The sequence below is a fragment of the Lissotriton vulgaris genome, chromosome 9 (genome assembly GCF_964263255.1).
Source record: "Lissotriton vulgaris chromosome 9, aLisVul1.2, whole genome shotgun sequence".
Taxonomy (NCBI): domain Eukaryota; kingdom Metazoa; phylum Chordata; class Amphibia; order Caudata; family Salamandridae; genus Lissotriton; species Lissotriton vulgaris.
The window spans coordinates 1,223,200,095-1,223,217,635 of record NC_141697.1 but is presented as its reverse complement, the minus strand read 5'-3'; the positions used below and the strand labels follow the sequence as shown (position 1 = coordinate 1,223,217,635).

General features: G+C 45.7%; 1 protein-coding gene across 3 annotated transcripts in view; it reads left to right on the top strand.

Moving 5' to 3' along the window:
* Positions 1-17,541, top strand: part of LOC147693097 (sodium- and chloride-dependent creatine transporter 1-like) — a 364,792-nt gene that overhangs the window by 324,924 nt on the left and 22,327 nt on the right. Inside the window, exon 13 of one of the 3 annotated variants that reach the window (XR_015300094.1) lies at positions 13,364-13,429. The exons of the other annotated variants lie outside the window; for them this stretch is intronic. The gene's annotated coding sequence lies outside the window, so the exon portion shown is untranslated. The remainder of the gene's footprint in view (positions 1-13,363; positions 13,430-17,541) is intronic. 3 annotated transcript variants of the gene reach the window in all.

The window sequence follows — 17,541 nt, the reverse complement described above, 5'->3', positions numbered from 1 at the left end:
GCCACACCCCAATAGTTGGTTTCCTTGTACACGTGCAGCTAGGAAACTCTAACTTTCTCACTCCCCCACTTCGCATTCACAGCCCAGCCTTACCCCAATGCCGCGACTTCTCCCGTGGGTCTTCCGACTCTCCGTTTGGCGTCCGTCAATTCAGAGCTGGCGCAAATGAATATCCAACTGTTTCAGTCCCGATGCTTCGGGGGGGGGGCAGCGATGTAGATGTTTCATGGTTTGTCTCCCTGACAAAAAGTCGCCGCCTCAAACGTGAGCGGTGTCGTACCCTCAAGGACCAGGTCCGTAATTTCAAACCCAACATTTCCCACCAGGGAAAGATGACGCCATGTGGGGTGCACCTAGAATCCTTTATTTCAGGCTTCTGTCAAACGCGTTTCGGAACTTTTGGCTCCTTGCTCACCTACAAGTGAGCTACACAAAGAACACCATTTAAAACCATTACAGTTCCGTGTCACGTGGTCTTAACCCAGTGTGAATAGTGAAAAAAGACTATCATACAATTTAGACAGATGCGATCATTTGTCTTAAATAATGTATCGATTCCACAAATGTATCTTATTAAATGTCCCTTGCGCATTTCAGAATTGTGTATCACAATTAATTACAAAATTTACAATATTTACATGAATTTTACACACACCCAATTGCAAACAATACCTCTGCCATTGCTGTATCAGGGGTCAGAGATTTTGTCATACTTGTGCAAGAATTTCGCCGAGCCAGACACCTGATTACCAAGTGCTCGATTGAAAAATACTTTTGACCTGTATTGAAATATATTAAATTCTCTGCACAAAATTGTGTTTTGAATATTTCTACAAATATACAAAATTGCAACTATATATAGAAATATTAAAATATATACAAAATTATATATACAGAAGGTAGATACTGCCCTAGTATATAAATTCAGCCTATAGAGAAAAACGGCTCAAATGCTCGAATTACATTGAAAAACTTTAATTTAAAATGACTTATAGCCACTCAACATTTCTGCAGCACAGAAAATGATACTTTAATGTATAAAACACTGCTTCTTATTTGAAAGGAACCAGCAATGGAATTTAACTCATTGTTAACCAATAGCCTGCATTGGAGAGTAAATAGATATAAACTGGCATAAGACCCCAGAGTACCTCCTGCATCCCGAAATGCCCCACAAGCGACGGTAGGTAAAAAAAAAATTCTGGCTCCTTCAGTAAGTATCCTGGAGCACCGAGCCCATCAGTTTTGACAATCCTGACGGAATTTTCTATTCTAATGCAAAAGATTTTGCCTTTACTTGACAGTTTTAAGTACCTCCTGTACTTTTAACCATTTATCAGACTGAATTTTTTTTCTCAGTCACAAAATGCCATCCCTTGTCAACAAATGCCCTTCGTGTGGCAAAAAGATAGTGGGGGGGGGGAATCTCATGCCCTTTTCAATGTGCCCTCCTCTCTGGACAAATCTGCACACAGAGGGAGAACGGAAAAAACACCCAAACGTTGTTCCCCATACCATCAGCAGGGAGATCAACAGTGAGAGAAGTACATGTGTGCTCGCCATCTGTATCACGGTCGACGTCGAAAGGGTCTCTTAAACGTGCATCGACGTTGAAGCGTCCACTGTCAGAGGGATTGCCATCAAGGCAGTAGCTGACAGCCCCGTCGACCCAGAGAAAGTCCACGTCAAGGCTATATTCATCGACGTCTAAATCAAAGATAGCACACGCACTGTCAAGAAGAACATTGAAGCAAACTTCAAAGTCAGTAGAATTGACATCAGCGCATTTGCCGACGCACCACCGGTCAACGTCGGCACCAGAAACCGCTAGTCTGATGTTGAAGGAGGTACGACACCCATCAACATCTAGGTACATTCTGTCACAAGTGAACCAGAGAGGTCATGGTCAAAGTCTAGGGCAAGAAGATCAGCATCCAGAGGTGGGTCTCCCTTTTCAGAAGTCGGTATCTTGTCAGGTGATCAGGTGTCGCCTATGGCACAGAAATCTAACGCTCACATAATCAATATCTCTCCATGTTGGCTGGAGAGTTTCAAAAAATGGTGTGTACCACACCAGAGTCCAGGCTTGGAATACTCCCAAACCTATTCCCCATCTAGGCTCTCTCAAGGCTTCTCCTCCAAAAAGTACTCCTCCTTGTACTTTTCCTCCTGAGGCTCCATCATCACTTCTTCGGATACAAACATGATCTCCGCGAAGATCTAAGTCCCCACAGGGGAGAAGATCACCATCCAGGACCTCACAGAGATGGAGATCGAGTTCTAAGACCCCCTCACAGAAGTATACCATCCAGATCTCCTTGATCTAGATCCCAGAGACGCACAGGTCTCCCTCATGGACCACTTACACTTCTCACTCATCGGTTAGAGATAACTCAACAACATTGTCGGCTTCACCTCCAACAAGGCTCTCGCCGGTGGATGACCTCCTCACCTTCAATGATGTCCTAATCAGAGGGCAACAAAACTAAATATCGACACACCTGCACTTTTCTCGTGTGCTTCAGTGATATTCAAAACTCTTGATCAGAGTGGCATCCAGACCAATGCTTCTTCTAGTTCCTGGTCTTTTAGAACCAGCACTGCAGGCGCTTCTCACCCCAGCATCTGTGGGTGCTGCACCTTCACTTATGTTGAAGTACAAGGCACCTGGCACCAAGGCCCTATCTTCCTCAGATCTGGCCCACCACCGGACTCGGGTATAATAGCTGCTGCTGAAAGATGCATCAAGGGGCATCCTCACCTACAGTGCCCTCTGATGAAGACAGTAAGTAAATTGACCCTTGGCAAAAAGATGTGCAACATCTTCACATATTTTATTAAAGTCACTGCTCCTCCGCACTCTCTGTCCAGATTTACTGAAAAGTTGTCAAAAGAGGACAGGCAAGACTTTCAGGAGATCCTGCAAGAGGGTGGTTTAGTGGAAAAACCAAGACTCCAACGAAGATACTGCTGATGCATCTGTCTACGCCTTACAGGTCTTAAACCTGAGGCTCAACACAGAATACTTGATCTGCTATTCACCTGGCAATTCATTATTCGGAACACATGTGGCTAATAAAGAGGCGAAAATCAAGTCTGACCCAGATACTCTTAAGGCAGTAGGCATTGAGAAGCACATAGAACTCTGCCGCAGATTATGTCCCTATGATCATCACTCTTATCAGCAAAGGGTTCAAGCACCTAATTTGGTAACTCAGCAGCAACACCATGCCAGGTCGCATTGCCATCCTCGCCGACCGACCCGAGGAAGAGGTGCTCCTCGTCCGTCAGTGTTTTCTGCCCAAACAGCAGCTAAACGATGAGCAACTGCTTCCCCCTTCTCTGTTTTCCAATCCAATGGGGGGGTGGGAGAAGTATTGTAACACACCTGGACGAGTGGCGCAAAATTACAAGAAACAAGTGGGGCTTGAATAGTGTGCAAAATGATTACTCCATCAGGTTCAAGTCTCCTCCTCCTGCTGTTCCACTGAGGAGAACATCTTGCTATCAGCAAACCTTGCTACTAAACAAAGTCCACACTCTTCTCCAAAAAAGAAGCGATTGAGGAGGTTCCAGTCTCCCAGAAAGGACTAGGAACATACTAACGCTATTTTCTGGTTCAGGAAAGAAACGTCCAAATCGAGAGTACAGACCTATTCTAGATTTGAGGCTTTTAAACAAGTTCATTCACAGGGAGAATTTCCGGATGCTTGCCCTTCAGAGCTACCCCATCAGGGCGACTGGATGTGTGTCATCGATCTTTAGGATGCCTACTTTCAAAACCTGATTGCAAGAAAACACTGGCAGTTCTTGTGTTTGAGAGTAGCATCCACCCACTACCAGTGCAAGGTTCTGCCCTTTGGGCTCAAGCCAGCACTTCGCACTTTCTCCACATGCATGGCGGTGATCGCAACATGCCTGCGGAGAAGGAAAATATTTGTCTGCCCAAACTTAGAAGACTGGCTGATATAAAGCTCCTTTCCTGTCCTAACTCAGGAACATTTTCAGATATGCCTCTAAACTGTATAACATCTGAGATTGCATATCAATTTCAAGAAGTCAACGCTAGCCCCAACTCAAAACATACACTACTTGGAAGCGATCCTGGCTACAAAAGGCGCAAGAGTGTATTCTTCGGAAAAGAGGTTATCCTCCATCAACACGAAATGTCACCCTGTCTTCGCACTCCTCATGCATCGGATAGACAAGTAGGGTTCAATGCCGTCATCATTCTGCCTAATGCCAGACTACACATTGGGCTGTTATAACAAATGCTGGAAGACCAGTGGTCTCCGTTTTCAAACCTCTGGGAGGACAGAGTGGTTCTCTCACAGGATGCCAAGCAGCCACTCCAGTGGTGAATGTAGAGTCATCACCTTCTCATAGGATTTCCTTTTTACCAGGTACTTTCCACACAGACTCTGATCACAGATGCTTTCCTCCTGGGTTGTGGAGCCCACATAGGATCTCTACACTCAAGGTCTGTGGCGGACAAGGAACATCTGTACCATACCAACATGCTGAAGCTGAGGGCACTCCATTTCACCCTCAAGTCCTTTTATCCCTCCATAAAGACAAGCTCCATCCTGATATTAACAACTACAATGCACTATTTGAGCAAGCAAGCAGGAACTTGGTCACGTGCCCTGTCTCCGGAGGCACAAGCCATATGGAAGTAGCTATTTGCCAGGGACCTGACAATTGTCAGCTATCCACCTACCAGGAACACTAAACGCTCAAGCAGACTTTCTCAGTCGTAACTTCAGAGAAGCTTACAACTGGATACCAAACGAAGACATCACACAAGACTGCCGCTAACCAACCTGTTTGCAGACGAATGCAGCAAAAAATGCAGGAGCTTTGCATCCATGTTCTCCTGCCCAGGGTTGAAAGGGAATGCCCTTTTGATAAACACGCCAGGGTTGCTTTCTCTACGCGTTTCCCCCAATCATGTTGATTCCGGCAGTGATCAAGAAGTTATCCAGGTCCAAAACCAAAATGATTCTCATAGCACCGGAATGGCCTCACCAATGGTGGTTTCTGGACCTGCAACCTCTATCGGAAGGAACACACAGGGGATTGCCATGCAGACAGGATCTCCTTTACAAACTCGGGGCAGATCTTCCAACCCAACCTGCCCTCGTTGAGCTTGACAGCATGGCTCCTGAATTCCTCCAGTATGGACACTTAGGTCTTTCGCAAGACTGTATGGACATTTTGAGAGTCCAAAAGACATTTCACCAGGAAATCATATTCTTTCAAATGGAAGCAATTCTAATTATGGTGTGCCCAGAATGGTCATCAGCCAAGAAAGTATCATCTTGCCTTATCCTTTGCATCTAGCTAGGTCTGGCCTACAGTTTTCTTCCATAAAGGTGCATCTTGCTGCCATTACTACCTACAGAAAGTCTCCCACGCAGGTTTCCTTTTTTCAAATGCCTGTAGTCAAAGACTTTCTAAAAGGTTTTAAGACTGTCTACCCCCCTGTAAGGTCACCTTCTCCTCCATGGAGATTAATGTGGGTCTCTGAAAAGCTAATGGAACCGATGCCCAAGGCTTCTTTACAACACCTTACATGGAAGACTGTTTTTCTAGTTGCCATTACTTCAGCAAATAGAGTCTCTGAAATCCAGGCTCTACATGCTGAAGAACCTTATCTGGTTATTCATGCGAACAGGGTGGTCATGATAACACTTCCAAGTTTTCTGCCAAAGCTGTTCTTTGATTTCCACATCAATCAGATCATTTATCTTCAAACTTTTTTCCCTAACCCTTCCTCTCCAACAGAGAGAGTTCTACATTCTTTGGATCTTAATCGAGCCCTTAAATTTTACTCGGACAAAAAAAAGAAATTTGACAATCTGACCATCCGTTTATCAACTTTGGTCCAGTGGGAGCAGGTATGGCTTCTTCCAAACAAACCATCCCTAGGTGGATTGTATCTTGTATTGTGCTTTCTTACCAGTTAGCCAATAAGTGCCTACTTTCTAGACCCAAACTCACTCTACAAGGGGTAAGGCGGCTACTGCTGCTTTACTCAGAAATGTACCCATCGCTGAGATTTGCAAGGATGCAACATGGAAATCGGTACCTACATTTGCTAAGCGTTACTGTCTTGACTCAAACACTCTGGCAGATGCTCTTGTAGGATATGCTTCTTTAAGAAATGCCTTCACCTGCTATCAAATGATTCTGTTTGTGCGCAGGGATATGGGATGTGCCCGCGATTCTATTCAGCACTTACGACTATTGATGAGTATCCCTGGAAGAGAAGAATGAATTGCTTACCTGTAATCCTAGTTCTCATCCAGGGGATGCAGTAGCTGTTTTATGTTGTTCTTACACTAACTCACTTTAAAGACCTGACCTAACTGTCACCTGTAGGGTATGGTGGGATGTAGGAGGTCCTCTGGGGTCTTAAAGGCACAGTGCCACTTTTTTATGTATTGTTTTTCCAATGCAGTCTATTGGCTAACAATGCTTTACATTCCATTACTGGTTCCTTTCAAGTGATAGCAGTGTTTTGCACATTAAACTGTATTTTTTGTGCTGCAGAAATGTTGAGTAGTTATGAGGCATTTTACATGAAGGTTTTTTTTCAATGTAATTTGAGCATTCTTTAGCCTTTTTTTCTATAGGCCGTGTGTCTGTATATGTATGTGTGTATATATAAATATATATTGTACTTAGAGTACTACGTACTTTGATAAATCTAAACATAAATATATATTTTATATTTGATATGTGCTCTGTGGTCCCCGTATGTGGGCAGGACTGTTCAGTGCTTATGGCTTTGAGTGTTCCCCGAAGAGAACTAGAATTACAGGTAAGCAGTTTATCCTTACTTGGCATGATTTGCATATTTTATAGAACGACCTGGTTTGCCGTGTTTTTGGCAAGCAAAATATCTGGTTTTGCAGGTGTAAGATCTAATTTGAGGTTTTCCATTGTTAGAGATCTTGATGAATGTGTCTCCATACCCATCAGCAGGATATGTAGTTGTAATTTCCACATGGGGTGACTCTTATTTTTTGAAGGGGAAAGTTCACCTATTTATTACCCTTCAAGTTGTGGTAGATACTTGTTATAAAGTATAGAAAAACCTACATTCCATCCCAGAAGGAACACATCTGTGTAGTATGAACCAGTTGTACAACTTTTAACAGAATGAGTAATATACTTGTTTTAAAGATATAGGCCTGTGCACCATACTCATCTGGGGTTACAAGTGAGTTTTCTCGTTCATTAATTGCTTAGTGCACCAATTGCCTTTCCCAATTTTCCAGTATTAGCAGCTTACATCTACATTTCAGGTATGTCAAAGACGCCTTTATTATGAAGACAAAGAAAAGTAGAATTGATGTTTTGAGGCACATGGACTTATATTCAAAGGCCAAGCAGAAACCAGTGATACATTTCCAAGTCAATATGGTTTCCTTAGGATTTTGCTTGGCTAGAGATGCACAGTTTTACATACTTGTCCCCGGTGTCCTCATTCCTAGGCTGATGACTGAGCTCACCAAAACTGGTAAATGTATCTTCGATCAGCTTTTCATCACTTAGAAGTGTTCCCACAAAAGGTCTCACAATCCTTGTTGTACAGCTTGTGCTTTATACTCCACTTCCAAGGTTATGATTGAGAAAGATACTATACTGAAGAAGAAAGTTATGTACCTGTAACTGTGGTTCTGCAGTATATGGTATCTTCCCCTATTGATAACCACCTTTCAACCTGGCAAGAGTGGTTTTATAGATTTAGACAATGACAAAGCTTGGTCTCCTTTATGCAAAGTTTTTTAGTTATGGTTTACTCTAGTTCTTTTTAGAAACTGTTCTAGATTTTGAATGCGGTTTACCTCATGCATACATATCCCTATTTTTCCACAAGAAATATTTCTACGGCTGGCAGAGCAAAGGTTAAAGTGTGGTACTTTCTTCCTGATGATGGGGGCACTTATCAATGTAAAGCATATAAGGAAGATATCCTTAATGGAAAACAGAGTTAGAAGTAAGTATTTTATTTTATTAACATGGTGCTGGATTACAAAATGTAATCAGTATATTCCATAGTTTTCTGCTGCAAGTGTGTTTGGTAGTGGCAGCTTTGCTATTCACCTACTATTTATTTATCATCCAAATATTGTTTTGATATAGAGGTGGATTGCTGATTGCACCTAGGTCTGTGCACATCTTGCTGCACCTCCTAGGTTGTCACCTCCCCTACTTGTTGCTGTTGGAAAACGAAGCAGCATCTGCGAGGCCTGCACAAATAACATGACTACATTTGTCCTTCACTGGGAATCAAACACCCAATTGTAGCGCCTGACTTTCGGAGAGTAGCGTTGCAGAACAGTCTGAAAGCTTACTCAAGGGAGGTGGTGTGGGCTAGTAATCTCCATTTGCAGGTGCGCAAAAATAACATTCAATAATTGATTGTCCAGTCTGTACTTTGTTTTATAAAAGTAAGAGTACATTTATTAAACACACACACTACTCTATACTAGACACCAATTTACAAATATACATAAGCTGTTGTAATTACTTTGTGACATTGCATGACATCTCCACCAGTCCCTCAGGGGAGTGGGGACTAGTACCACCACTCCCATGTATGCACATCATCTTGCCCCAATGCAGTTAGTTGATCATAACCTGGGGCGTGGGCCCTGCGCACTGGCACCATCCCAGCGGTGACCCACCCCATTACCTCAACCAGCATTAAAAATGGGTACACTTGCCTTGGTGACACAAAACTCTGACTGAGCATCTCCTACTGGCCATAAAGTATGCACCTCTACATCTTAAGGGCTAACAGTCTGGGTTGTTCCTCACCTAACAGCAGCAGCAAGAATACATGTTTAAGCACCACTTTAGAATGACAGTACCCATAACATTTGATATCATTAAAAATGCATGGCAATTACGGCCCCTAAAAGCATCACAGATGATCACAGAATTACGCATATACAGCCAGACACCCTAGCAGGAATGTCTGACAACATAACCCCACTTTGCTTATGACATCACTTTACATCTACTTCACATTAAACACGTGAAATTCAGTTCCTCTAATAGAAATAAATAACCATTAGTAAATGCATTTCAATGCAATTACACCATTTCACATCCAGGGGATGCCCTTCTCAAGATATCCCCAACTCAGCCCTTCACTCCATGATGAACTTCTTAATGCACCCCTAGCTGTAGAACAAAAGTTCCAGCCTAGGAGGTGATGCAATCGTGGCTGAGCCCTTGAGGGGTTATTCTTTTTAAATCCTCATGTGACTTAGGGTGGGACTTCCCTTCATGCTGAGGGGTGGGGGGGGGGGGGGGGGGGGGAACTGCGCTTCTCCAGCAGCTTTCCCCAGCACCTTTTCTCAATTGACGGTGACCCCCCCCCCTCCTCTGGGGGGCCACCAAGCACCAAAACAATCCTTCCCCCATGGGGCGCTTCAGGCTCCTGTTTATGAATATCATAGCAGCGGCTCTACCGCTGTGCCGGGGAGAGCTGCGTTCGTGGGACTGGCGCTTCGCATCTCTTCCTGGGCCTCGGTGGGGGGCCCGGTCCTACCCGGACCCCCAGGTAAGTGTCACGGCTCGGGGAGCCCATCCCCGGCCACTCTGCGGAGTTTCAGGGGCCTGGTCCCACCCGGGCCCCCAGCGCCACTATTCTTCTTGGTGGGTCCCGGTCCCACCGTGGACCCCGCCTGGTTGGAGAGCCACTCAGGGACACCACCCCCGGCGGCTCCCGCCAGCCCCCTGACTGTCTAGCGCCTTTGCATGCTGCCGCGGGAACCGGCATTTGTTTTCTGGTCTGCCCGACGCGAGACAGCTTCCCCGCTTCCGCAGGTCTTCAGGGGAGTGCGACGGCACTCCCCCACCTCCTCCACACTCGGGCCCGGGGATAGGATCTTGGGGCCCCTGCACATCTTCGGGGGGTGGGGGTGCAATGGTGCTCCCCCTCACTCTGCTACTTCAGGGCCCGGAGATGGGGTCCAGGGTCTCTCCTCTCTGGATGGGGATGTGCAACGGCGTGTCCCGATCACCATTTGCGTCGGGGGCCAGGGTGGGCTCCTGGCACCCTGTGGGGGCATTTGCACGGGGAACGCGATGGCGCTCCCTGACTTCTCTCCTCGCGGGGGTGTGCGACGATGTCCCCCCCTCCTCAGTCTTCAGTGGAGGCCAGGGATGGGCTCCTGGCCCCCCTGCAGGGCACCTTCACAGGGAGCTCGACAGCGCTCCCCGTCTTTACTTCTCCTTGGGGGCAGCCCCCGGGACCTGACCCACCCCAGGGGCATCTCTGAGACCGGCGGCGGCGCCCCACACGCTTCATCGGTCTCCTTAGGGTTCAAAGGCAGCCTACTTTCTGGTGGCCATATCTCAGCCCCTGGGGGTCCGATCTGCCCCATTTTTGCATCTTCTTGCTCTTGGTGGCGTCCCCCAGCCTCTGGCAGTTTTTTCTTTGCCCTCCAGGTCTCCAAGAGAGTGTATTATGCAGGGAACGGTCTTCACTGGTTCCCTGCGCCAGCCTTTCGCCTGCCTCTCCTCCTGGGCCTCTCTTCTCCCTGCGCAGAGGCCCGAGCTTCTGCGCACTAATCCTAAGCACTTCTTCTGGTGCTGTTAGGGCCCTGGGGGGCAGTCAGGGGTACCTCCTTCCATCTGCCATTGCCAGGCTCCAGCACCTTCCACCTCAGCAGACCACACCCCAGAGAGAGCTCCTCTTCCTGTGCAAGTTCTTTTAAGAATTTGAGGAGGGGCTGGCAGGAAGTCTCTGTTTGCCTTATCACACAGCAACACATCACTTCCCTGCCCCTGCTCCCTCCTTCTTGTCCAGCCTCTGTGTTTATTCAAAATGGCGTTGTCCATTGTCTCTGGTCACATGGTCCCCTTCCCCTAGTGCTGCCTTCACCTTGGTTCAGCTTGGTGCCTGGCACCCAGCGACAGCTCCTGATGATTAGTCTGTAGCTCCACCTATCTTCTCTCCTTGGTGGGAAGATCTTCGCTCTGGGTTGGAAGGTCATTAATCTAACCTGCCAGGCACAGACCCCAGCCAGTGATTCAGAGAAATATGACATTTCTGGGTGACCCGAAAGCAGTACAAATATGGCTTGGGACTCTGCAAAATAGTTCTTTTCACATCCGTTACAGTGGACTTTAGTGCATGTCGGGAATCGGTAGGCCTTGTGGAAGTTACTTTAGCCCATTGGCTCCACATCTCCATAAGGGGATAATGAAGTGTAAAACACACTGACTTTCCCTGGCATGTTTCTTTCCAGTGTATAAAGGCTATTCCATGTCAACACCCAAGTCTGCATAACTCCTGCCATATCATTCACTCTGTTGCTGCTCCTATTCTGCGCATGCTAGGAATCTCTCCTGCGCGGCCCCTACACGTGTGCACACGCATGTACACATGTGTCTGCATGTAACCAGCCCGGTGTCCCTTACTCCAGCTGCTGCGCCTTGGCCTGGTCAAGCCAGGGGGACACCAGTAAAATCCCCATGCAGTCTCTTACATCCTGAGTTCACTCTGGGTGAGTCCCAACTTATGAGACTCCCCCACAGTAAAAGCTCAACATTTAGGTGCTCAAAAAGCAAAAAATCCGGGTGGCCCGCAGTGTCAGAACCACCTTCTAACAGTTGCTGATAGAAAATATTGGTTTAGATTCACCTGCCATTACACTGATTTCATGACAGACCAAGACAAGATACATACACCAAGGAGGCGTTTAACAAGACAAGTAAAGCATTGGCCTTATGCCACTTGATACACACCCTGCACATTATTCTTAGGGTGGATTACTACATCAGTGTTACCACTTCTCATAAAACTTAAAGAGCAAAACATAAGTGCATATAATCATGTATTTTACCTGGATACATGTACACAATTCCGCATGGCCAACCTGATAACATTGCATGAATAAATGTCTGTGCTGCACATTGCAATTACACAAAGACTAAAGAGCCACGCTTATTGAAATAGTGAAACATGCTTCACAACTTCTTTTCACAGAGCCTAATATTTTTTTAATCGTCCAATCTTCGCTGATAAGATCCCAGTGTCCAGGAGAATAATGGGCTGTGTTTAAAATGGTTATTCCACCGTCTGCATATTACCTACTAAACCACACATCTTCCATGCAGCGAAAGAACTTTGCAGAAATCCAAACCACCTCATTTCCTGACTAATGTAAACGTGAAGATGCGAAGTGTTCTTTATGTATACATATACTTTAATATGACTAGTGTTTTTCTGTGCTCGGGCTTTTTAAACACCAGTTTCCATTTTTTTCTCCACCTCAGTTACCATGCATGCAAACTGCTTTTTTTGCATAGAGTCACGTGGATTAATGCAGAAACTTCAGCATGTATTCTGTCCTTTTCAACACAGGGCAAGAAATAACCACAAATGTAGGATTTGCAGAAAGCGGTTTAATTAGGGCTAACCATTATTGGTTGAGCATCCATTGCAAGCAACGCAAGAGTGTAAAGGCTTCTGCAGTTCTTGTTTCATACTGTTTGGCAGTATACTGGTGCTCAGGACTAGTCTTCGAAGGCCTCCGTAAAGTGAAAGAACGAGCATGGAACCTTTGTAGCCCATAATTTTTTTTATTGCAGACTGTTCCATGGCCTATGGCCCCATGGATTCGTATGCCTCCATTTTGAATTGCAGTATTATACAAATCTGAAACGCCTATTTGGTTTTTGCTAGAAATTAATAAATTGAACATGTATAATTTTGTGCTGAAGAAGGCAGTGGATAGAATTATGTAACAGGACGAAACATTGTAAACATGGCCCTATACTCAGTATGTAGGAAGTCCTATTTCTTCATGTGTCATACCTATAAATGTATAATATAAAAATTATTTGACCTCTTTGTCACAGTCTGCTCATACAGTCTAGTCTATCACACACTGGCATGTAGTTGGTCCTAATCATAACTAAACCATTCCATGCCTTATTATTGTTGATATCGCACCTATTAATGTGATCTTTATCAGAATTTTCAGATCGTGTGAAAACTGCTTAGTATTTAAAAACATTGTTTTTTGCAAGTAGGCGAAACTCCGATTTCTCATATGTTATAGACTATTGTTCCAGTGGGGATATAACCCATTTGTGTATAATGAAATATATATATATACACAAGCTAAAGTCATGGTTATAAAAAAACGTAGAGCAGTATTTTCCACTAGAATTTTTTTGTTAACAGTTCTGTTGCATAGTCAACAAACAAAGTTAATTATTTTGGTTCAGTGTATGGATACTTCAGTAAAGTGACAAGTTTCCAGCGTTGTGATGGAGAGTTGTTTTACTTTATTTCGCTTTTCTGGTGTTTGTAAAATTCCAATTGCAGAACCACTCACACCATTGATGAGCTCTCCTTTGCTGCCACGAGCACATCCCGCGCTAAGCAGCTACTGTAAGTCCCTGCAGCAACCCGCAGTTGCACTGTATACATGTAGTACACAATATGATTATGTATTTGGATTGGGACAGGGAATGTACCTGATGCAGTGACACAGTTATCTAGTTTAATAGAATGATGGTGTTGATGCCCTTTGCACTGTGTTCACTGAACGAGTCTGTATGTACAGTGTGGCTGTGAAAGAATGTTTGCTTGTGTACTTAGCTGAGCAATGAATGGGCCATCTAAATTTATTTATTTAGACCCGCCATCATACTTTGGCGACTGTGTATCAGTGTGTTTTAAGTGTGTAGTAACACATGATTAGTTCATATGGGTGTTGCGACTGATGTTGTAACGTAGTGTGCTGAATATTGCGTGAACGGTGCAGACAACAGTCAAGTTTGTGTAGAGAGCAGTTTGAGTGTGTTTTCTAGTATATTTCTAAAGCAACATCATTTTTCTCTTAAAAATCTTATCAAAAAATTAAAATGTGCATAGCAATATAGAGATAGTATCATGCTAAAAGTGGGGTAACAAGGTTGAAAATGAAATACATTAAAATACATGAAAAATACATCTGCAAACAAACAAAGCACTTCTACATGTATATATACAGGTGCACACAAAAGTTCGGAGTTTGTTCTAGAGCCGGGGAGAAGGAATGTTGAAGCTCAGTTTCTGATGACGATGTTCTGTTAAGTGCATCGTATTTACGTTGAGGTTTTTATTTTCATAAACCCTGGGATTTTGCAACATTGCAAGTGTTTTTGTTTGCAGGCCTTCTTAAGAGTTTTGCTCTAAGTATTCAGTTTGAAAACTGATATTTGGTACAAGTGGTTTAACTAATGGAATTTGGTCTTTGTGTTTCATAAAGAAATGTCAAATGGGAGGTATTGCTTTTCATCAGCAAAATTGAATTGAATGATGCCAAGTAAATGTAGCTAGGAGACCTGGAGATTATGGCCAATCTACAGGGAGGTGTTTCTAGAACTTGAGCAAACTAAAGTCGAATGTGCTCGATGTTATACTGACACTTTCCACAACAGATCAGGGAACAAATTTGCTAAGAAGGAGTCATGGTATCTGCGGTGGACGATAAGGCTGCTCTGTGTTAGGATACAGTTGCATTACTTTCATGATTACCACATGGTGAAGTGCTGTTTGTACTAACATTGTTGGTGAATTATGCCCGGTCTCTCTTATTCTATCTGCACAACACTTGAGGTGTAGGAACCTTACGCAAGATTCTGCCGAGCACCATACAAGAAGGGTTTTCATCTACAGACAGTTGTAATACTTCTACTCGGAGGCAAAGCCTGGGTGGCTCAGTGTAATTAAGAGCAGAACGCCTGAGATGATTCCTCCAAGTGGGCCACCATTTCTTTCAGATCTCTTATCGTTCACATGATTCAAGGGGTTTGGTGCTTCTTGTACTGTTCTCAGTATCAAATGGTGTTTTGTTGCCATTCAGTCATACATGTGTGCTCGTCTGCTGCTGCACAGGTTACAGAACGACCCTTTCAGTGGGATTCGACGCTGCACAGAGTAACACCGCCGCCATCTTGGGTGAGTGAGAGGGCGAGCAGATTACTTGCTCGGCCCTCCCACCCTGACTACTATAAAAGCTCATTCAGTCGGCACTCTCCCCATTGATAGTTCGATCGCATGGTTCCTGAGGCGTGAGCCGGGAACAGTGGTTTATTTTAAAAACGAAACTTTTTAAAATTGTTAAAATTGTATTTTGCGTGCCATTTAACCGGAAACTACCCCCTGAGCACTCCCTACCTCCGGTTCAGACCTGCGCTTTGCAGCAGGGGCTACAGCAGCCGATTCGACGCTGTACAGAGTAACACCGCCGCCATCTTGGGTGAGTGAGAGGGCGAGCAGATTACTTGCTCGGCCCTCCCACCCTGACTACTATAAAATGACACCTCCCCCGCAAAAGCGCAGCGGGCGCGCCGAAGGCGAGCCCGTCTGCGGCAGTCCGCGACCGACCGGGACCAGGGGCCACCGACCCTGCGCCTTTTTTAATGTACACTTCTGCACAGCTCCTTGCCCATCAGGACAATTGGTCCATTAGCCCTCATACGCTTGAATGCATAGCAGCCCTTGGAATTTTGACCCCTTCCCCCGTTCCTACCACTGTCTTACCACCTAAGCCCAAGCCTGCTCCTCACCCATTGTCCTCCTACTCCCCCCTTTCCCTTACCCTCTTCGGCTCCTGCCTACCTTCTTAACACTCGCTCAGCTGGCAAACACCAACTGGAACTGTTCAATCTCCTCGATACTGAGTCCCCTGATTTTCTGTTCCTGATGGAAACGTGGTTCTCTACTGCCTCCGCGCCCGACGTTCCATCCGTACTACCCGCTTCCTATTATGCCCTTCGGCAGATCACCCTGATGGGAAAACTGGTGGAGGTGTGGCCATGATTATTCGGTCTCACCTCCAATTCCAACCCTTGGCCTATCCTCCTATACCTAATGTGGACTTCCTAGTCGCCCCCTCAACGAACCTTCTAGCTCCCCTCACCATTGTTTTTCTATACCTACCCCCCCAAACCATGCCTCACTTTTGTGCCCGCTCTTCAAGATTTGTTGGCCACTCTTGCTATTAACAATACGTCTGTTCTCTTACTGGGTGACTTCAACTATTGGCCTGGTGACCCCAGGAAAGGTCAGACCTCCAAAGATTTCTCCGACACTCGCTGCTGCTTTAATTTCACTTCCCACATTCATGCCCGACCCATGTCCATGGCCATATTCTGGATCAGATATGGTCGGCTGGTCGAACCATATCTCCCACTATCATTCTCCCCTGCACCTGGTCGGATCATTCGATCATCTCTTTTTCTATTGACCTCTTAGTCACCGACAGGCCCTCCCTGCCCAAGAACATCTTAGCACGGAACAGGAACAGGGTAGATTTTAACACCCTCCACTCCTCCCTGGCGACCTCTCTTCCCGATCTATCTGACCTTCCTCTCGATTCTCAAGTCGACGCTATTAATTCCTGGCTGTCCTCTTCCTGCGACCTGGTCGCCCCCCTCAGAAGGGTCAAGGCTTGTCGCCTCCACGAAGCTAACAAATGGTTTTCCAGTGACCTTAAAGTACTCAAACTGGCCCTTCGTCAGTCAGAGCGCCAGTGGAGGCGCAATTACTGCCCCCTTCTGAGGGACCGATACAGGTCTCTTCTTAAAAACTACAAGAGAGCTATTCTCTCAGCCAAACTGGAATACTTTTCGGGTAAAATTCTGTCAGCAGCTAACAAATCTAAGGAGATTGCTCATAACCTGGCCGCATCAGACAGAGCTAATCTCAATCCCATTCCCTCCCAACCTCTCTGCCTTTCCTTGAACAACTTTTTTCTTTAGAAGATTGCTAATATCAAACGGAACACTCCCCCTCCATCTTCTCTCCTTCCCGCTGCTCCCCTTCCCCCTTTGCTTTCCTCCCTTGACCATTTTCCTCTCATCTTGAGGGAATCCTTCCTCACCCTTCTCGGGAAGGTCCAGTCAGGCTCCCCTGCCGACTGTGGTCCGGCTCGTATATTAAGGGAGCTGTTTTCTGGCTGCCCTGACCCCCCTCTATTCCTCCTTAATGCATCTATCTCCCAAGGTATAGTTCCTTCTCTGTTTAAATCAGCTGCAGTCATCCCCATTAAAAAAAAACGGTTCTGACCCCCACCCATCCTGCTAATTTCAGACCCATTTCCTTTCTCCCTAAGTAAGATCCTGGAGAGCCACATTACTTCGTGCCTGTCGACCTATATAGAGGAAAATCATCTTTTAGCCTCACATCAAGCTGGCTTTCGCCCGGTCCATTTGACCGAATCTGTGGTAATTTCTGTTCTTGACGAGCTGAAGAGCAAGGCGGATTTCAACTCTCCCCAGGGTTTGGTGCTCCTTGATTTATCCGCTGCCTTTGACACGGTCGACCATTCCATCCTCCTCGGCTGAGTCAGGGCAGCGGGCATCTAGGGCACCGCCCTTTCTTGGCTCTCCTCATTCCTCCGGGGCAGGACGCAGGCCGTCCGTCTCTCCGGTTTCTCTGCCCCCCCCCGTCTGTGCCTTGTGGGGTCCCCAAAGGCTCCTCCCTTTCCCCTCTTCTTTTTAATCTTTATATCT